Source organism: Panthera onca, chromosome A1 (assembly GCF_046562875.1).
Source record: "Panthera onca isolate mPanOnc1 chromosome A1, mPanOnc1 haplotype 2, whole genome shotgun sequence".
NCBI lineage: Eukaryota > Metazoa > Chordata > Mammalia > Carnivora > Felidae > Panthera > Panthera onca.
The window spans coordinates 230871142-230892663 of NC_138339.1; the positions used below are offsets into that span (position 1 = coordinate 230871142).

Consider the following 21522-nt stretch of genomic DNA (forward strand, 5'->3'; position numbering starts at 1 on the left):
CTCAATTTCATCCATATGATGAAAATGTCTACTAATCCCACTGTGTCGTTTAACTAGTTTTGTGACCTGAGGGAAATGATTTCATCTGTCTGAGCCTCGGTTTTTCCATGTATGCAATGAAATTATCTTAAATGAGGTGATGCGTAGAACAGTGCCTGGCAGTTAATAGGCCCTCAGCACATTCTGGTTTCCCTCCGTTATATACCATCTCATCTAAACCCTGCATGTCATTTACAATTTGCTTAAAGTTCTGTTTGCTATAATCTTTCCTTTGATAGCTCACAGCAGTCTCTTTTTCTCCAGAGTCATTGCACTCCTTGTGTATAGCTCGGGTTCCTAAATTGGTATGAATCAGCATTATATTGGGAACTTACTAAAAACGCAATTGCTTGGGTCCTATTCCCAATTCTGTGGGTTTGGCATGGGGTCTGGGCATCTGTGTTTTTGCCTTTCTTCTTCAGATTTTCTGATGCTTACCAGTGATCATACTTTCTCATTTATTTATTAATAACTATGTGCTTCTTATAGTTTACATTTGACAGGTAATTATTATTTAATCCTTCAGGTTATCTTAGTTTACATCCCAAATATACGATACAGTCCATATGGACACGAAATACCCATTATAGTGCTGTGTATTTAGTTTAGAGATTGATAAGTAAGGACACCCTTTTTTTCCTTGCTGGAGTTTGAATCGCGGTAAGAAGTAAGATGTAGAAATCACACAGATGAAGATTCAAATACAAGTTTACCCAAAAAGTTGTTTTGGAAACGTGGCTGAGGTTTGCAGCAACAAGGAACTTCCTAGTATTGCACTCCAGAATTAGGCTGATTTCAGCCTCACCTTTCTCTGTCTACAAGAATGGAGTTTGTCCCACTACATTTACTGTGTGATAGAGAACAGCCCAGAATAAATGGCTGTCTTCAGTTAGACAAATCCCAAATAGAAAAGAAAAAAGGGAAGTGGCTGAGCCCAGAATTTTTTCTCTCAAATTTATCAGACTGGTTACTCCTTCCTACCCCAGGGAGGAGTTAGTGAGAAAGTGGAGATCAGCCATGAATATTACTTTAAGGAAGTTTCATGTGCAGTGTGACAAAGCTTTCTTGTCGTCAGTGGTACTCGATAGGTATTTGTTAGTGGATTTCTTTTAATACCTTGCATTGCATCAGGACGCTGTGATTTTTAATACTTAAGTGGGATGTTATATAGCTATAACTTCAACCAGTTAAATTAGTATATATCATTGTATAGTTACATTTTGCTGTGCAAGAAAGTACCCCCAAAGGCTTAAACCATAGATATTTATTATTAAACACAGTTTCTGATGGGTAGGAATCTGGAAGTATTTTAGCTGGGTGGTTCCAATTCAGAGTCTCATGTGATTGCAGTCATCTGAAAGCTGCATGCATGTCCCTTGACATGACAGCTGGCTTTCCACCAGAGTAGGTGATCTGAAAGAGAGGCGGAAACCATAGTGTCTTTTATAACCTGGCTTTAGAAGTAATATACCATTTGGGGCACCTGGGTGACTCAGTCATTTAAGTGTTGAACTCTTGATTTTGGCTCAGGTCATGATCTCATGGTTTTAAGATTCAGCCCTGTGTCAGGCTGAGCATGGAACCTGCTTAAGATTCTCTCCCTTCTTCTCCCCCCCCACCCCCACCCCCATCCCATGCATGCTCTCTCTCAAAAAAAAAAAAAAAAAAAAAAAAATGATGCCATCACTCTCCGGCACAGACCCACCCTGATCTACTGTGGGAGGGACCCACACGAGGGTGTGAATACTTAGAGGCAGGGCTCGCTAGAGGCCATCTTGAAGCTGGCTGCCACAGTTATATAACGTGTTAGTTTGATTTTGTTACTTCACTTTGCTTCATTTGAGATCAAATGATTGAGTAACATAGTTTCCTAGCTGGAGAATAGGTTGAGAGGATAATTTTCTGCTGCTGGCCCCTCCTTCTCATCTAGCTCCATCTAAATGAGAAGTTTACATAACGTGATCAGGGACTACCAGTGGTTTTTATGATCTTCCAGACAGTCTGAAAGTTGAGATGACCTACAGGCAGACTTATAATTACAGGTGATAATAGCTACAATTTTTATTTTAACATGAATTAATTTACTTCTGGGAGGTGCTTCATGAAGTCTGGTCCCTAGCTTCTAATTTATTGAAGTAAGGGGTTTTTTGCAGTAGTAATCAGAATGAGGTGGGACTAGGTGGCTAGTGAAGGTCATTTACCTCGCTGAAATAAACCATAGGCCCAAAAGGGTTGAAAAATATCACTTAAAATAAGCATCAGTGGTTTGATTAAAATTCTAATGCAAAGCACTAAAGAAGTCCAAGTAAGTGCAAGGAAATGGTTAAAAATCATTAACCGTTCTGGGGCTCCTGGCTGCCTCTGTCGGTAGAGCTTGTGACTCTTGATCACAGAGTTGTGAGTTCGAGCCCCATGAAATCTTTGGGAAAAAATCATTAACCATTTTATTTTAGTCATTTATTTCACCATGTGCGATGAACTCTTATGAACTCGTAAATGAGATGAATTCATTTATTTTATGATATTTCATATGCCATGCTAAATGCAGGTTTTGTAACATAGCAAAAAATAAATAGCAATGTAAGGGGGAACATGAAACATTTATTGGATCAAACAGTATAAAATCTGTATACTGTTTAATCATTTGTATAAAATCATTCTGTTTCTAATGCTTTCTAACACTGTGGAAAAGACAGTTTTAAGATTGTGGCAGAAAATGTTTTATGACAAATTGATAATGCCTAAATGTTCTTTAGAATTCTAGTCCTAAACATTGTTGGGTCAGTTTGCATTTTAACTTGCTTGAAGAACGTCCATTAAGTTGTGTAAAGCATTTATGCCTGACTGACCAGTTATAGAAGGCCAAATACAAGTTTAATCAAATCTTGCATCTGTATTTAAGTTCTTTACTACATAGAATGGTGTATAGAGCATACCAGCACCAGACTGTGCACTCTTTTGGCTGTTGTAATTTCTGGTCACGTGGGCATATTTCACAGCAGCTTTCACCCTCAATTATTAGGAGGCACTATTTTGCTAATCAGGAAAGAAATTTCAGAGAATTCATTTTACTTTCCAAATGTAGTTTGTTGTGCTTAACCAATAAAATGTTTGGTGTCAGTACTGATTAGCTTTAGGATGAGATCCCCATGATTCTTATAGTGAGAGGCTGTAGTCTATTTTTTCTGACTATGGAATGTATAAACCCTGTAAGTTGCTCAGTTGAGTCTTTAGAGCTTACAGGAGGCAGTTAAATGGAAAAAAAAATCCTGGAATAAATTGAGAATTTTTGTAAAATGAAAGGGCAGAGAGATACAGAAACTTGGGAAGTGTTAATTTTAGGATATTATGCCAAGAATAATGAATATATTTACTACTTTTTACAAACTCTTCCCTTCCAGGACAGAAGAACAAGTTAAGTGGCTTCACCAGGAATCAGTCAGGTCCATTCTGTAAGACAGGTCTTTTCAAAAACTCATTAAGAGACACCAAAGGAACATGATAACCAAATGTAATGCGTAGACTTTGATTAAATCCTGGTTTGAGGGGCGCCTGGGTGGCTCAGTCGGTTAAGCGTCCGACTTCGGCTCAGGTCACGATCTCGCGGTATGTGAGTTCGAGCCCCGCGTCGGGCTCTGTGCTGACTCCTCAGAGCCTGGAGCCTGTCTCAGATTCTGTGTCTCCCTCTCTCTCTGACCCTCCCCCGTTCATGCTCTGTCTCTCTCTGTCTCAAAAATAAATAAACATTAAAAAAATTAAAAAAAATAATCCTGGTTTGAGAAAAACTGCTGCAAAACCTATTTGGGGGGGATTTTAATATGCCTAGCAACAAGCTGTATTTGGGAGTGTACATTTTATTTTCCTAGATGTGTTGTTAATGGTTATTACGTTTGTGTCGGAGAATTGCCTTTCTTTTTTTTTTTTAGGAGATGTATCTGAAGTATATTTAGAGATGAAGTTACCTTCAGTGTTCGGGAGGGTGTGTGTGTGTGTATACATGTGTACAAATAGGAAAACACATGATAGTGTTAAATGTTGAGTCTGTTGTAGATATAAGCAGTTTTGTCATACTGTCAAGTTTTCTGAAGGTTCGAACATGTACCCTAAGTTGGGAGGGAAAAAATCCTCCTCCGGATATTACCTGTTTTTTTACTCAGCTTTACAAAGACCGCAAGAGAGTGTATCACTGCTTACAGCCACTGTCTCTACCTTCCTCTGCTATGAACTCTTTGGCATCCAGGCCAGTCAGGCTTTCATTCCTGCCTCCCACCGGCACTGTTCATTTCCACATCAGCATCGACATCCGTGTTGCCAGATCTTGTGGTCATTTCTCAGCCCTCACTTTCCCTTTCCCTCTCAGCAGCGTTTGACACAGCTCCTCGTTCTCACTGACTCTTGGTTCTCTTACCTCAGTCCTTCTCCTTTGCCTTTTTAGTAGGTGATGCCGATTTCCCTCCCCTTTAAGCATTGAAATGCTTCGGAACCCAGATCTTGTCTCAGTTTTCATTCCCTCCCTAACTAGTCTTCTCCTGTCCTGTAGCTGTTAGTACTGTATAGATGCTGAAACTCCCAAGTGCCTGTCTCCAGCCCCAGCCTCTGCCCAGAGCTTCAGGCTCACGTATCGATCTGCCTACTTGATACGTTCACTTGACGCCAGGTAGATAGACAAAGTTCAACATTTAATATGTCTAAAACTGAATTGCTTGAGTCTCATCAGTCACTTCTCACCTGCAAACAAAACAGAGCACCTCCTCCCTACTCACTGCTTCCACATTCTTCCTCCTCTCAATACTAGGCACTTCATTCTTACAGTTGCTCAAGTGAGAAAGTTTGATATCCTCTCTGCCTCTTTTTCCCTCATACTATACATTTAATCCCACAACACATACAGTCAGCTCTACTTTTTTTTAAAATGTATTTATTCTTTTTTGAGAGAGAGCGCACGCCCACGAGAGTGGGGGAGAGGCAGAGAGAGAGGGAGTACAGAGCCTGATGTGGGGCTTGAACTCATGAACCCTGAGATCATAACCTGAGCTGAAATGAAGAGTCTGTTGCTTAACCAACTGAGCCACTCAGGTATCCCCAGTCAGCTCTACCTTTTTTTTTTTTTTTTAAGTTTATTTATTTATTCTGAGAGAGAGAGAGCAGCATGAGTGGGAGAGGGACAGAGAATCCCAAGCAGGCTCTACGCTGCACAGAACCCAATGCGGGGCTCGATCTCACAAACCATGAGATCATGACCTGAGTCGAAACCAAGAGTCAGACCGTTAACCAGCTGAGCCACCCAGGTGGCCCCTCTCCTTTTAAAATCTATCCAGAACTAAGCACGTCTTGAACTGTCACCACGACCATCTTAATCCATGCCACCATTCTATGACAGATGAGAACAGTTTCTCAAACTCAGCCCTATTGACATTTGCAGCCAGTAGTTCTTTTTGGGGGGATGGGCTGACCCATGCATTGTAGGATACTTCGTGGTATCACTAGCTTTTAGCCACTAGACACAAGTAGCAAGTGCCTCTCACAGTTGTGACCACCAAAAATGTCACCAGACATTGCTAAAATGTCCCCTTGGGAGCAAAATTGCCTCCAGTTGAGGACCATTGGATTATAGCAATAGTCTCCTCTTCTCCCTACTTCCTTCCCTCCCCACGGTTTATTCTCCATCTGCCAACCAGTGTATCACTAAAAACATCAGTAAGGGCATGTCATTTCTTTGCTCAAAACATTCCAGTGGCTTCCCTTCTCACTAGGCTCAAAATCTATACGTGCCTACAGATTCCTTCTCTACACACGTGCACACACACACCCCTGTTGGAGAGCAGTTTATTGCCATTGTTTAAAGCTTTTTCTCTTTATGCAAATGGAAAAGGACACCCCTTTCACTAGGTAGATGCAGCCCTTTATGCTACTTTGTTTTTCTTTACTGCATCATATGCCAGTTTACGTGTTGTATTTATTGAGTGAATAGTAAAATAAGTACAATTGTAATAAGGTATACAAAGTCTACGATTTTAATAATATGTACAGTTGTACATAATGCAAATGTAGCCAAAATAAGTGCTGAAATTTCAAGAAAGGCTTAGCACCTAACCTAGCCCAGAGATTTTTAAAAGATCTCTCAGAAGAAACGATGTCCAAATAAGACTTCATCTGGTAGTGGGGCGCCTGGGTGGCTCGGTTGGTTAAGCGTCCGACTTCGGCCTAGGTCATGATCTCGCGATTCGTGAAGTTTGAGCCCCGCGTCGGGCTTGGTGCTGACAGCTCGGAGCCTGGAGCCCGCTTCCAGATTCTGTGTCTCCCTCTCTCTCTGCCCCTCCCCGATCATGCTCTGTCTCTCTCTGTTTCTCAAAAATAAATAAATGTCAAAAAAAAATTGTAATAAAAAAAAAGACTTTGTCTGGTAGTATAGAAGGAGAGAAAGGTATTCACAATAGAGGGAGAAGAGAAAGAGAGGAGCAAATGATTAGTTCAGTTTCAAACTGACTCTGGGGTCCCTCCGTGAGATTATTCCATCAGGCAGTTAAGAGATGTGAGTCTTGATCTCAAGAGAGACATCTGGGCTGTAGATACAGATTTGGGAATAATCAATAAGTAGGCAGAAATGAGAATGTTTACATGTCATAATTGGAAGGATAACCTTGAAACGTAGTCTGATAAACTGAGGACATTCCTGATCACGTGCCACGGGGGAGAATGTAGATGAGAGACTGACGGTGTGCCTCTCGAAGACAAGGGAAATGAATGAGTTAGGGTCAGTTAGATCACTTGTACTTTAGAACTCCTTACCTCACTTCAGCCTGGTTTAAACTAAATAATCGTTCTTCCTCAGGGCTTATCAAGAGTGTTGATCACATCAGACAAACAGAGCCTGCAGGTTGGGAGATACAAGTTCTAAGACTCTACATTTTCTGCCTTTAGAAAAATCAGTTTTTCTCTTTTTTTTCTTCTAAGATTTTATTAAATTCAAGTTAACCTATAGTGTAGTGTTTCTCAGATGTAGAGCTCAGTGATTCATCACTTACATACAGCACCCAGTGCTCATCACAGGTGCCCTCCTTGATGCCCATCACCAGCCCCCAACAGCTCCCCTCCAGCAACCCTTAGTTTGTTCTCTGTAGTCAAGAGTGTCTTACGGTTTGCCTAGGAAAATCAGTTTTTCAAACTTGGAAATTTGGGGGTGTGAAACCTTTAGGGTGTGGATTATGAAGTTCTTGTCTCATTCTTCTACTTTGAACTTGGAGTAGTAAACTAACATGTTTTAGTCTAATGATCGTTTGTTATACAGCAAACTGCTCCACAATTTTGTGGCTTTAAAAAATGTTTATTTCTCACAATTCTGTATGTAACTGTACAGTTTTTCTGCCGGTCTCACCTGGATCCACTCACACAGCTGCGGTTAGCTGGCAGCTGGCCCGGGGCAGAAGGGTCTAAGACGGCTGCGCTGACATATCTGAGGCCAGGGTGCTTCCTGCCAGCTGGGCATCTCTCTCTGTCTCCGAGCAGGGTCTCTTCATTCGTCATCTCCCTTGGGCTTCCTACCATGGCAGCAGAGTATTCCAAGAGGGCAAAAGCAGAAGGCTACAAGGCTTCTTAAAGCTGGTCTCACAAGTGGTTTGCTATCGGTTCTCTTGCATTCTGCCACACTGTTGTGTGTGCTGATTCTCATGTAAACTTCACAACAGTGCTACAAAAAGTAAATATCATTATTATCTTCATTTTCAAAATGAGAAAACTAAAGCTCAGCACCAGTAGTTTGACCACAGGCACCAGACGAGCAAGCCACAGAGCAAAACATGGGTTTCAGTCTCTCCTTACCAACCAGCAAACTCTGTGATGTTAATTTATCTGAGCCTGACTCCTCATCTGTAAAATGAGGGTACTACTACTCTACAGACTTATTTTCAGGATTGAATGATTCGCTTTCTAAAGTACTGAGCAAAAGCAGTTCAAGATGGCAGCGTAGGAAGGTCCTAAACTCTTGTCCTCCCACAGACACACCAGATTTACAGCTACATGTGGAACAGTTCCAGAGACGGCACCTCTACAGCAAAGGATAAAAGGGCCACATAGAGACCGGTAGGAGAGGCAGAGGTGTAGTCTCGCTGACCACCCCATCTCCAGCACAGCAGCCCACAGCCGGAAGAGAGCCCACAAATACGGCACTTCTCCCTGGGGAGCAAGGGATTCCTGCCTCACGTTAGTCCCCCCAACTCTTGTGATCCGCGTCGAAGAGACACACCTTTAAAACAACTGGCGTTTAAAACCAGCGAGGCTTACGTGTCTAGGAGAACCAAAAGGCTGCTAGGAACTGAGATCCTTTCTTAAGGGTCTTGTATGCAGAGTCACTCACCCCATGGCCCGGCACAAAAGCAGCGGTTTGAAAAGCACCTAGACTTGATATGAAGGAGCTTCGTTTGCTAATCTTGAAGCATCTGCCAGAGGAGTAGGGACTTGTCGCAGCTTCCTCTGGGGACAGAGGCACTGGCAGGTGCCACTTTTGTGCTCTCCTACCTTGGTGGCACCAGCAGGCACGTAACAGTCACGGCACCCTTCTGCCCCACTAAAGCTGGCAAGCATACCCAGTCCACGTGCTCCCCCGCTACATTGCTAAAGCTGGCAGGCGTGCCCTACCCCTGTGCTCTCCGGCTGCCTTTTTAAAGCTGGCAGGTGCATGGTCCACATAGAGGACGCCCCTTGATTGCCTGGCTGTGGAAAAGACACTCAGATCCAGGAAGCCCAGAAAGTTCCAAATAAGATGACCCCAAAGAGTTCTACACCAAGACAAATGATAATTAAAATGTCAAAAGTTAAAGAGAATCTTAAAAGCAGCAAGAGAAAAACAACATGTTACGGACGAGGGAACCTCTATGCAACTATCAGCAGGGTTTTTTTGGCCAAAACTTTGCAGGCCAAGGGAGTGGCATGATATAATCAAAGTACCGAATGAAAAAAAACTTCCAACCAAGAATGCTTTACCCAGCAAGGTTATCATTCAGAATTAAGGAGGGGATAAAGAGTTTTCCAGACAAGGAAATACTGAAGGAATTCATCATTAAACTGGCTTTACAAAAAGTGTTAAAAGAATTTCTTCAAGCTGAAAAGAAAGGGCACTAAGAAAACATATAAAAGTAAAAAATCTCACTGGTAAAGGTAAATATGTAGTAAAGGTAGTGGATTAATTACTTAGAAAGCTAGTATGAAGGCTAAAAGACAAGTAGTAAAAAGTAACAAATTTAATAGTTAAGGAATACACAATTAAAAGATATAAAATGTGACATCAAATAAAACATAGACAGAGGAATAAAAATGTAGTTTTAGGATGTGTTTAAACTTGCTATCAACTTAGACTGTTAGGTATAACATATATAAGTGTAAATCTCATAACCACAGAACAAACTTGTAGAAGTTATATAAAAGATAACAAGAAAGGAATCTAAGCATAACACTACAGAAAGTCATCAAACCACAAGGGAAGAGAGTAAGAGAATAATAAAGGAACAGAGAGGAGCTATGAAACAGAAAACAACAAATGGCAATAAATACACACTTACCAATAATTGTATGTAAATATACTACATTCACCAATCAAAAGACACAGAGTAGCTGAATGGGTAAGAAAAACAAGACCCTCCTATATACTACCTGCAAGAGGCTTCACCTGCAAGAACATACAGACTGAAAGTGAAGGGATGGAAAAACATGTTTCATACAAATAGCAGCCAGAAGAAAGCTGGGGTAGTTATGTTTCTATCAGAAAAAGAAAAGCTATCTTTTGATATCTTTTCAAAACATAAACAATTGACAGACTTTTAGACTAAGAAAATGAGAGAGGGCTAAAATAAAATCAGAAGTGAAAAAGGAGAAGTTACAACTGCTACCAAAGAAATACAAAGGCTCATAAGGGACTACTATGAATGATCGTATGCCAGCAAATTGGACAACCTAGAAGAAATGGATAAATTTCTGGAAGCATACAATCTTCTAAGACTGAATCATGAAGAAATAGAAAATCTGAATAGACCAGTTACTAGCAAGGAAATTAAGTCAGTAATCAAAAAACTCCCAGCAAAAAGTCCAGGACCAAGCAGCTTCACTAGCGAATTCTACCAGACATTGAAAAAAGTGGTTTTTTTTTTTCTTTCTTCTTTTTTTCCTCTGTTTAAGTAGGTTCCACGCTGGGCATGAACTCACAACCCTGAGATCAAGACCCGAGCTGAGATCAAGAGTTGGACGCTTAACTGACTGAGCCACCATGGTGCCCAGGAGATTTTTGTTTTTCAGAGATTTAATACCATTCTCTATCAAAGTCTTCCAAAAAATGGAAGAGGAGGGGACACTTACCAACTCATTTTATAAGGCCAGCATTACCCTGATACCAAAACCAGACAAGATACCATGGAAAAAATACTATAGGCCAATATCCCTGATGAACATAAACGCAACAACCCTAAACACAGTATTGGTAAACTGGATTCAACATACCTTAAAAGGATCAAATATCATAATCAAGTGGGATTTATTCCAATGATGTAAAGATGGTTGAATATCTGATGATTGCAAATCAATCAACATACACCACATTAACAAAATGAAGAGTAAAAATAATCTAACCACCTCAGTAGGTGCAAAAAAAGCATTTGACGAAATTTAACATCACTTTATGATAAAAACTCCCAACAAATTGGGTATAGAGGGGACATATCTCACCACAATAAAGGCCATATGGTCAATTTGTTTACAGCAAAGGAGCCAAGAATAAATAGTGGGGAACGGACAGTCTCTTCAATAAATGATGCTGGGAGAACTGGATATCACATGCAAAAGAATGAAAATAGAGTACTGTCTTATACCATAAACAAAAATTAACTCTTCATGGATGACGTACTTGAATGTAAGACCTGAAACCATAAAACTCCTAGAAGAAACTATAGATGATAAGCTCCCCAACATCAGTTTTAACGATGATTTTTTTTGGAATTGACCCACAAAGGCAAAGGCAACAAAAGCAAAAGTAAACAAGTGGGACTACATCAGACTAAAAAGCTTCTGCATAGCAAAGGAGATCGTCAATGAAATGAAAAGGCAACCTACTGAACGGGAAAAAATATTTGCAAATCATATATTTGATAAGGGGTTAGTATTATAAAGAATTCATACAACTCAATGGCAGAAAAACAAGCAATCCAATTAAAAAGTGAGCAGAGAACCTGAAGAGACAGTTTTCCAAAGAAGACATACAGATGACCAACAGGCACATGAAAAGATGCTCAAAATTACTCATCATCAAATAAACACAAATCAAAACCACAATGAGGTGTCACCTAACACCTGTTAGAATGGCAGTTATCAAAAAGACAAGATACCAAATGTTGTCAAGGTTATAGAGAAAAAGGAACCCATGTGCATTGTTGGTGGGAATGTAAATTGTTGCAGCCACTGTGGAAAACAGTATGGAGGTTCCTCAGAAAGTTAAAAATAGAACTATTATATATCCAGTAATTTCACTTCAGGGTGTTTATATGAAGAATATGAAAACCATAATTTGAAAAGATAGATGCATCCCTATGCTCACTGCAACAGCATTGCAAAGTATTTACAATAGCCAAGATATGGAAACAAGTGTGATACGCACACACACACAATGGAATACTGATTGGTCATCAAAATGAAGGAAATCCTGCCATTTGGGACAACATGGATGGGCCTTGAGGGAATTATGCAAAGTAAAATAAATCAGAGAAAGACAAATATCCTATGATTTCACTTATATTTAGAACCTAAAAAAACCAAAAGAAAACTCATAGGTGGAGACAACAGATTGTGGGTTGCCAGAGAGGATGGGTTTGGGGGGTGGGCAAAATGGGTATGAAAGGGATCAAAAGGTGCAAACTTCTGGGGTGCCTGGGTGGCTCAGTCGGTTAAGCGGCCGACTTCGGCTCAGGTCATGATCTCATAGTCCGTGAGTTCGAGCCCCGCGTCGGGCTCTGTGCTGACAGCTCAGAGCCTGGAGCCTGTTTCAGATTCTGTGTCTCCCTCTCTCTGACCCTCCCCTGTTCATGCTCTGTCTCTCCCTGTCTCAAAAGTAAATAAAACGTTTAAAAAAAAAAAAAAGGTGCAAATTTCCAGTTATAAGTAAGTCATGGGTTGTAACGTACAGTATGGTGACTATAGTCAATAATATCATTTTGCATATTTGAAAGTTGCTAAAGTTTCACAAGAAAAAATTTTCTTTGGTGACAGATGGTAATTAAACTTACTGTGGGTCAACTGATGAACGGATAAAGATGTGTGTGTATATACAATGGAATATGACTCAGCAATCAAAAATAAGATCAAAACAGAAGGGGGCACCTGGGTGGCTCAGTTAAGCACCTCTCTCTCTCTTTTTTTTTTTTTTTAATGTTTATTTACTTAGAGAGCACAAGTGGAGCAGAGAGAGGGAGAGAGAATCCTGACGCAGGGCTTGATGCAGGGCTTGGACTCATGAACCGTGTGATCATGACCTGAGCGGAGATCAGGAGTCAGATGATCAACTGACTGAGCCACCCAGGCGCCCCAAGTGTCTGACTCTTGATTTCTGCTTAGGTCATGATCTCACAGTTTGTGAGATCAAGCCCCACATTAGGCTCTGTGCTGACATTGCAGAGCCTGCTTTGGATTCTCTCTCTCCCTCCCTCTGTGATCCCGCCCTGCTCGCCCACACTCTCACCCTCCCAAAAATAAATAAATAAAACATTAAAAAAGAAAGGCAAACCATAAGAGACTCTTAAATGTAAAGAACAAACCAAAGGTTGCTGGAGGGGAGGTGGGTAGGGGGATGGGCTGAATGGGTGATAGGCATGAAGAAGGGCACTTGTTGGGATGAGCACTGGGTGTTATATGTGATGAATCACTAAATTCTCTGGAAACCAGTACTACACTATACATTAACTTGAATTTAATTTAAAAAATTTTTTTAATGTTTATTTCTGAGACAGAGACAGAGCATGAGTTGGGGAGGGGCAGAGTGAGAGGGAGACACAGAATCCAAAGCAGGCTCCAGGCTCTGAGCGGTCAGCACAGAGCCCGACGCGGGGCTCAAACTCAGAGACCGCGAGGCCATGACCTGAGCCAAAGTCGGTTGCTCAACCGACTGAGCCACCCAGGCACCCCAAGTTGAATTTAATTTTAAAAAATGTTTTTTAAATAAACTTACTGTGGTGATCATTTCCCATTGTATATAAATACTAAATTATTATGTTGTACACCTGAAGCTAGGAAGTGTTATATGCCAGTTATACCTCGATTTAAAAAATAATGAAAATTTGGGATGCCTAGGTGGCTTAGTCAGTTGAGTGTCCGACTTTGGCTCAGGTCATGATCTCACAGATTCTGAGTTCGAGCCCCTCATCAGGCTCACTGCTGTCAGCGCAGAGCCCGCTTTGGATCCTCTGTTACCTCTCTCTCTCTCTCTCTGGCCCTCCCTGACTTAAGCTCTCACAAAAAAAGAAAAATAATAATAAAAATTAAGCACTTAGCAGAGTGCATGATACAGAACAGAGACTCAAAAATGTTAATTTCACCACCTTCCCCTTATTCTTCTCAAGTTTCTTTATTAGGAGATGTTTTTATGCATGTCATTTGTCTTTTTATCTTAAAACTTATTATTAAGGGAGATGGTCATTAACATTCCAATGTTAGAGGAATAATAAAGAACATTCCATCTGATGGAATTAGTTATTTATTATAACACTGTGATCTTAGCTGTTCTACCCTAAGGTGTTAATGTCTGATGATCACTTAATGTATTACTCCTCCAGAAATTACATTTTCAGAGGAAATAAAATGCCAGTGAAGGAATAGAATAAAAGAATTTTAGGTTTTGTGGCAAGCCAGCGAAGAAGCTAAGATTAGGAAAGGGATCTCTCAGAGGTGTTCCTTGTGGTCTGTCTACAGACCTGGGCCAGCCCTGGCAATTTATCAAGTCAATCATGTATACAACTCATAGATTTGGGTTTGTATAGATAAAAGGGAGAGATTCCTTTTAATGAATTCAGATCACCATGTGGTATTCTTTCATTTGCAGATGTGACATTTAGGTAAACACAGATGCAGTCACTACTATTAATGCAAACTACAGTGCTGACAAGTTTTGGGCCTGTTACGGGCTGAATTGTGTCCCCTCCCAAATTCATATATCGAAGCTTTAATTCCCAGTACCTCAGAATGTGACTATATTTGGAGGGCAGGTCTTAAAAGGTCATTAAGTTAAAATGAAATCTTCAGGATGAGCCCTAATCCATTATGACAGGTGTTTTTATAAGGAAAGGAGATTAGAATACAGACCTGCTCATGTGCAGAGGGAAGACCACATGAGGATCCAGTGAGAAAGTGACCATCTACACCCCAAGGAGAAAGGCCTCCGAAGAAACCAAACCTGCTGACACCTTGATCTTGGACTTGTAACCTTCAGAAATAAATTTCTATTGTATTAGCCACTCATGTCTGTAGTCGTATGCTATGGCAGCCCATGCAATCTAATACAGGGGCCATTTCTACCCTTACACCTGATGTTTAATAATTGATATTTTTTCAAAGCCAAAAATTTTTGTTACAGGAACAGAAATCAGGTATGAATCATAGGAAACTTTTCCAAATTAAGTTATGATCTAGTGTTTGAAATAGAATAGATTAGAAGTATCTTCTTATTCTTTATCCTACCACCATGGCTATAATCCTTTTTCCTTTTATTTCTTTACCCTCCTTCACCCTACCCTATCCGACCCTATCCAACACACATCCGCTCCACGTAGCTGGCTCTTTTACCTTCAGTCTTTATATTTTCAGATATGTTCTCTTAACAGGCTTTAGTTATTTTCCCTAAACAGCAGGAAAGTCATCCATGTTGTTTTTAGTCTTCACTTTGTAGAAGAAACACTTGAATAGCCCAGTTGAAGGAGGAGAGAGAGCCTTAACATTTATGGAGTGGCTATTTTATGCTAGGTACTAGGTTATTCACTTGACATAAACCATCTAGTGAGAAAACAGCAGTGGCCCAATTTAGAAAAAGAGGAGGGGTGCATGGGTGGCTCAGTCGGTTGAGGGTCCGACTCTTGATTTCAGTTCAGGTCATGATCTCATGGTTCGTGGTATTGAGCCCTGCATTGGGCTCCATGGTGTCTCTCCCTCTCTCTCTCTGTCTCTCTCTCTCTCTCTGCCCCTCCCCTGCTCATGAGTTCTCTCTCTCTCACTCGCTGTCTCTCAAAAAAATTTTTAAGAAAGAGAAGGAATGGGGTGCCTGGGTGGCTCAGTCAGTTAAGTGTCGTCCTTTGGCTTAGGTCATAATCTCACAGTCCGTGGGTTTGAGCCCTGCATCCGGCTCTGTGCTGACAGCTCAGAACCTGGAGCCTGCTTCAGATTCAGTGACTCCCTCTCTCTCTCTGCCCCTCCCCACTCATGCTCTGTCTCCATGTCTCAAAAATGAATAAACATTAAAAATAATAATAAAGGGAAGGAAAAGCAACAGTAATAGACTCGTGACATCATTTCGGAATGTTAAGTCTCTGGCCATTGCCCTACTTTCTGTATACTTAGCCCTGCCGCTATCAGATCCACAATACCTGATGGCTATGAAAAGCACCTTAACTATTTAAACCCCTAGATGTCAGTCATTTTGTGAGCTATGAAAGCCGCATATCCTTGGGGTATCTTTGGGGAGTGGCCCTGGAAATAGAATGGGGGTACTAATCCTTCTGAGAATCTGTCACTGACAGTCATTAGTAATTTGTGTGTGCATGCCCCTTATTGGGAGTAACCAAAGGAAAAATGGAAAAAGTTGCTATCCTTTGGACTACTCTAATAGTTACAATAGTAACAGTAGTCAAGAAGGGACAGCTAGCCCTAAGGATATTGGAAGCATGCCTGGTCTGGTGTAAAATATCTTTCACCTACTTGTGAAAAAAAGAGTTTGAAATGGTTTCCCTTGGGCTTGGAATTCTGAAGAAAAGGAGCCTAAGGTTGTGTTAGCCCTCTACATCGGGGTTCAGCGAACTGTGGGTCCAGTTTAGCCTGAGCCCTGTTTTTGTACATCCCTTCGCCTAAGAAGGAATTTTACGTTTTTAAAGAGTTGTTAAAAAATAACAATATGACAGAGACCTTACGTGGCCCACAAAGCCTAAAACGTTTACTGTCTGTTCCTGCAGGAAAAGTTTGTCATCCCTTGCATATCATTGTAGAGGATCCGTTTTGCATTTTCCATTGAAAGACTGGTGGTATACTGCAGACTACTGAATACAAGAATTTTTTCCGAACACTTGTCTTTCGTAGAATTCTTCAATTTTAGACCCTATAAAATACTGACAAGTTCTCTCTCACGTCTTAGTTTGTGAGGGCTGCTCGAATACGATACCGCAAATTGGTGGCTTAAGAGAAATGCATCGTTCATATTGTGTCACAGTTCTGGAGGCCGGATGTCTAAAACCAGTGTGTCGGTGTGGATGGTTCATTGTGAGGAAGAATCTGTTCCGTGTCTCTTCCTAGCTCCTGATGGTTTCCTTGCAGACTTCAGTGGTCCTTGGCTTATAGACATAGTGCCCCGATCTCTGTCTCCATGTTCACGTGGCTTTCTCCTGGTATTTCTGTCTCTATGTCCAAACTTCCCCCTTTTTACTTGGACACGGTCATATTGGTGTAGGGCCCACCTTTGTGACCTCATCTTAACTTTATTATCTGCTGAGAGCCTATTTCCATATAAGGTCACATTCACAGGTACTGAGGCTTAGGATCGCAGCATCTTTTTGGAGAACTCCGTTCGACCCAAAACATTTTCTAATCGTTTTACAGATAAGAGCACCGAAGCCAAGAAAGTGTAAAGAAGTCATTCAGGTTCTATAGCCATCTAGGAGCAGGACTAGTATTAAAATGTAGATCCTCTCACTGGTCCACTTCTTGTTCACCTACATGCTTTACACCATCAGACACAATTGTAGAATAATGAGGTTCATATCAAGTCTGTCGTACTTGCTTATACTAGTTGGATTATTCCAGTTGTCTTTTAGGTGTTTTGCAATAAGCACAGATAATAAGTTATAGATGGACCAGAATTAATCCATAATTTCCATTACAGAAACCAGCGCATCTTGTACCAATTTTTGTGGAAAACCATCTTTGTGGGGCGCCTGGGTGGCTTGTCGATTGGGCGTCAGACTTCGGCTCGGGTCATGATCTCACAGTTTGTGGGTTTGAGCCCCGCATCGGGCTCTGTGCTGACAGCTCGGAGCCTGGAGCCTGCTTCGGATTCTGTGTCTCCCTCTCTCTCTCTGCTCCTCCCCCGCTCACACTCTGTCTCTCGCTCTCAAAAATAAATAAAACATTGGAAAAAAATTTTTTAATAAAAAAACCATCTTTGTATAATGCCTAGTGAAATAAGTCTGTCAGAGAAAGATAGATACCATATGATTTTATTCACGTGAAATTTAAGAAAGAAAACAGATGAACAAAGAAAAAGAGACAAACCCCAAAACAGACCCTTAACTATAGAGAACAAACAGATGGTTACCAGAGGGGCGGTGGGTGGGGGGATGGATGAAATAAGTGAAGCGGATTAAGAAATACACTTCCCACGATGAGCAGAGTAATCTATAGAATTGTTAAAACCACATATTGTACACTGGAAACTAATATAACACTGTATGTTAACTAAACTGGAATTAAGATTTTTTTTAATCCTTGTATATTTAGTTCAGAAAGAATTTATGAAGGTCTGTTGTTACTAGAGAGTATCTAAGCATACAGGGAAGGTATAAGCTAGGTAGTAGTCGGTGAAACTTTGTGGAGAGAGTGCACTGGTCTGGACCCGTGTTTTGCCTGTTTCAATAACATTTATGGGCAGGTGGCTCCTCTAGAGGTTCTAGTCCCAACTGTGCTACAGATTCTAGGATTGAAGGCTCATTTTTTGTACCTTTGACAAATCATTTTAAGCCTTAATTCCGGTCTCTTTAAAAGAAAAAAATCAGGTTTTCAAAAGTACCTTATACCTCTAGGATTCTAATTCCGTGAATGTGATGAGACCTTTTTGCATTTGTGAGCTATCTGTTGGTTTGGGACAATACAGTTAATTTCATACTAAAGATTATATGGTAAACCTCTATACAGACTAAGACTTATCCAGCCTACCTGGAGTAGTATGTATGAGTGTTAATTGTGGGGTCCCAGTATTTGATTATAAAAACTTCATAAAGTTCCCTTTGGATGCATTCTAGTGTATGCTGCATTACAAGTGGGAGAAATATTGCTGGACTGTCGTATTTTCTGTGATAATTATTGGCCAGATTTCTGAGTGAAGAGCTAACTTTAAAAGACTATACCCCAGAGATAACCTAATATTTCTTATCATTGGCATCCCAAGGAATGGAGTTTAATTGCCCCTCCTTTGCACTCTTGGTATTTTTTTACCTCTCAGGCAACCTTTCATGGGAGACACTCTCCAAGATGGCCCTGGTTATTTCCTGCCCTTGTGAGGTCCCCTCCCATACTCAATACGATTTGCCTATGTAACCGATAGGATATTGTGGAAATGACAATGTGCGACTCCTGAGGCTAGATCATAAAAGACACTTTAGATTCCAGTTTGCTCTCTTGAATCACTCTAGGGGAAGTCAGCTGCCATGTCATATGGACACAGACAGCCCTGTAGAAAGGTCCAAGTGATAAGGAACTAAGGCCTCCTCTCAACAACCAGCACTGACTTGCCTGGCATGTGAGTGAGCCACCCGGGAAGTGGAGCGTGCAGCCCTCATCGGGTCCACAGAGAACTGCAGCCCCAGCCAACATCTTGTCTGCCACTGAGCCACGTCCAGCTAAGCCCTCCTGGAGTCTTGGCTACAGAAGCATTAATAATAAATGTTTGTTGTTTTAAGCTACTAGGTTTGGGACAAATATGCTGTGCAAAAATAGGTAGCAATACCACGTTTGTTGATTCTGTTCCTGTTTTCAGATCATTGTTTGTGTCTATTATCTCCTAATAGATTTGTCTCTACTGAAGGGCAGAGTTCGTGTTAATTCACTTTGATATGCCTCAACTGAGGTTATTACAGTACTCTGAACATATTTTAAATGCCATGTGATTGACTCGTATAAAGGCTGGAACACCTGGATTGCACCGATTGCTGTTGTTGGAAAGATGTAAATTACCTTTACTATTTCATTTGGAAATAAATGTATTTTTTTAATGTTTATTTATTTTTGAGAGAGAGAGAGACAGACAGAGCACGAGTGGGGTAGGGGTAGAGAGAGAGGGAGACACAGAATCCGAAGCAGGCTCCAGGCTCCCAGCTGTCGGCACAGAGCCCGACGCGGGGCTCGAACTCACGGACTGTGAGATTGTGACCCGAGCCGAAGTCGGACGCTTAACCGACTGAGCCACCCAGGTGCTCCCAGCGTAGTGTTTTAAATAGGTTTCCTTAAAAAGAAATTAGAGTGTTGGGGCACCTGCGTCGCTCAGTCGGTTAAGCATCCAGCTTCGGCTTAGGTCACGATCTCACAGTCCGTGAGTTCAAGCCCCGCGTCGGGCTCTGTGCTGACAGCCCAGAGCCTGGAGCCTGCTTTTGGATTCTGTGTCTCCCTCTCTCTCTGCCCCTCCCCTGTTCATGCTCTGTCTCTCTCTGTCTCAAAAATAAATAAACATTAAAAAAAATTTTTTTTAAGGGAAAAGAAGTTAGAGTGTTTAAGGGGCACAGTCCGTTGAGTGTCTGACTCTTGATTTCAACTCAGGTCATGATTTGGGGATCGTAGGATTAGGCTGCACATCGCGCTCCACACTGGACATGGAATCTGCTTGAGGTTCTTTCTCTCTGCCCCTCTCCCCAACTCGTGTGCGTGCGCTCTCTCTGTCTCTCTCTGTCTAAAATAAGAAAAATGAATAAATAATTTTTAAAAATAAAAAGTAAAATAAAAGAAGTTAGAGTGTTTAAAAACGTAAGTGAAACAAAAATATAGTTATTTATAGGGAACTTAATATTTTAACAAGTAGCTAAACAAATAGAGGGGAAAAGACTCATAGAATCAGGAGGAGCTGTTAGAGTTGGTCATATTTAAAAAAATTACTGAGAAAAAGAACGTCCTTTTTTGCTCGCTTGTTTTTATTCTTTATTTGAAAATAATTTCAAATATGGGTAAGTTGAAAAAAAAAAGAACTCGTGTATACCTTCTATTTAGATCCACCTATTAAGATCTTGTCTCATTTGCTTTATCACTTGTGTCCCTGTATCCTCTTGCCTCAGTGGTGTGTTTATAGGTGTATATGTGTGTGTGTGTGTCCATATACATGTATGTGTATATGTACGTGTGTATGTGTACTTACGTGTATATGTCCACACGTACAATATTTTTTCTAAACCGTTTCAGGGTAGCTTATGTATATCGTAGCCCTATACCCCTAAATTCTTAAGTATATATAGTTCCTAAGAATTGCAGTTAACAAACTTCCATTAAGTTCAACATTGATACTTTACTCTTTGTAATCCGGTTTTGTCCGTCCATCCAGTAATGTCCTTTTTGCCACCCCCCTCCCGCCCCCCCACCCCATCCCAGTACAGGACCAAGTAGAGGGTCATGCATTTGAAGTAGTTTTGCTCTCCTTTAATCTGTAACCTTCCCATAGACCTTCTTGGTCTTTTATGGCATTGGCATTTTGGAAGAATACAGGTTCCCCTCACACACATTTTTTGGTAGAATGTTCTTCGTTTGGGGTTTATCTGGTGTTACCTTGTAATTACATCCAGTATCCGTTTAAATGTTCTAAAGTGAGAAAACAGTATTCCATTCCAAGCATCCGTTTTCAAGGATAATTCAGGTCACACTTAGTTTGAATTATTAGAAATTGAAATGGAAACCCAAAACCTGTTGTAGAATCCACTTCTTAGAAAATGTTTAGAATAAGAACATTTTCTATCTTTTGTGATTCTGTAAGTAGTATTGGTTGGCCCGACAACCGGATTTTCAAAAGTCAAGAAATGCTCGGCTTTGGGATGACCTGAAGTGGTTTTATTTCAGCTTCATGGTGAACTCAGCCCCCGAAAAGCCCGTGGTATCTTTCCGTGGAAACAAAGGATTTTTCTCCCAACTATTGCTACATTTTTGATGGTCGTTGTGAAGTCCTTACCATCTGTCAGACACTGAAGTGGATGGTGGGGATACAGAGAGGAGTATAAGGCACACTTCCTATGCCACACTGTGTATTAGAAGACTGCCAGAGAGGCCAGCACCCCGGAGAGGCCAGAGCCTGTGCATGGGGCCAGTCTGTAGCCATCCTGGAGTCGGGGAGGCCCGATGCGCCTTTCTGCCCGGAAGGAATCCCTGTTGCTCCTAGAAGAGTCACATCCATCTGGACGAAAAACCTAACCTTGCTGCTGCTTGGCATTTTTACCTGTTCTGGCGCATTAAGAATGACTAAATCAAACTGAATAGTTTAGTGCAGGCAATCCCTTAAAAGACTGCAGGATA

At 41.1% G+C, this 21522-nt stretch overlaps 2 long non-coding RNA genes across 2 annotated transcripts in view; one reads left to right on the forward strand and one right to left on the reverse strand.

Annotated features, from left to right (window-relative positions):
- The window catches only part of LOC132682216 (uncharacterized), a 105343-nt gene that overhangs the window by 6833 nt on the left and 76988 nt on the right, over nt 1-21522 (forward strand). The window lies entirely within an intron of this gene.
- On the reverse strand, nt 1289-16909 carry LOC132682217 (uncharacterized). Its single transcript, XR_009611545.3, has 3 exons — nt 16177-16909; nt 7415-7726; nt 1289-1452 (listed from the first exon to the last, which is right to left on the reverse strand). It is a non-coding gene; the product is annotated as an uncharacterized LOC132682217 (long non-coding RNA).